Source organism: Microtus ochrogaster, unplaced genomic scaffold (genome assembly GCF_000317375.1).
Source record: "Microtus ochrogaster isolate Prairie Vole_2 unplaced genomic scaffold, MicOch1.0 UNK4, whole genome shotgun sequence".
Lineage (NCBI taxonomy): Eukaryota > Metazoa > Chordata > Mammalia > Rodentia > Cricetidae > Microtus > Microtus ochrogaster.
The window spans coordinates 1,730,902-1,731,989 of record NW_004949102.1 but is presented as its reverse complement, the minus strand read 5'-3'; positions in this window follow the sequence as shown (position 1 = coordinate 1,731,989).

The following is a 1,088-nucleotide window of genomic DNA, read 5'->3' as shown; positions in this document are numbered from 1 at the left end:
AGAAAGACCCCTCTAATGAATCCTACAGTTAGTGACTAGTATCTCAAATAGAAAGCTAGACTTTGTGTATGCAGTTAATACTAAGATACAGTTATTCTGGTTAACCCAGATGGATGGCGTGTAATCACACTGTCTCTAAAAGACAAAGAGGATCTGAAGGCAGAGGGTCAGAGGGACACATCACAGGAAGAGTGGCTAAAGTGATGGAACACGAATTGGTCTGAGGATGGAGGATGCTCATTCAGCGCAGCAGCTTTAGAAACGGAGAAATACAGGAAAGTGGATTCTCCCTGGAGTCTCCAAGCAGAAACTGCACTGACACTGACTTTGTCCGCTGTGAAAATTCTGTCATCTAGAATTATGTGATAGAACGATTAAAGTCACAACTTTATGATGATTTGTGACAGCATAGAAAGAAAACACATACACTTAAGCAAGAATGAACTCGTTGTGATATTCTCCTATATTAATGGGCTGTCTTTTCATAGCAGTTCTTATAAAGAAAAATTTAAAGATTAGCATGTTTTTAAATTCTTGTTCCTTCTATTTTGAAGGTTGAAGAGTGATGGGTACATGGGCTTTTCCTTTCTAATTTTCTTTCTAATTCATAGAGTTTCTTTTGAAGTCTCACCCCTGGGCTCTCAATAGCAGAAGGTGTCATGATTTAATACCTTTCAATACTTCCAGAAACTTGTTTTTTTTTTTTTTTTTTTTTTTTTTTTTTGTTTTTTTGATTTTCGAGACAGGATTTCTCCGTAGCTTTTGGTTCTTGTTCTGGAACTAGCTCTTGTAGACCAGCCTGGCCTCGAACTCACAGAGATCCGCCTGCCTCTGCCTCCCGAGTGCTGGGATTAAAGGCGTGTGCCACCACCGCCCGGCCCAGGAACTATTTTTTACACTGAGTTGGGGTTATTTTGATGTTTTTTATTTGTCAAACACACACATGCCAAAAGATTCGTAGCTGTGCCAGTAACTTAAACATTTTATTTATTTATTTATTTATTTTTGTTGAAACAATTTCTGCCTCCTCCCTGCCTCCCATTTCCCTCCTCCTCCTCCCACTCCCCTCCCCTTCTCCCTACTCCTCT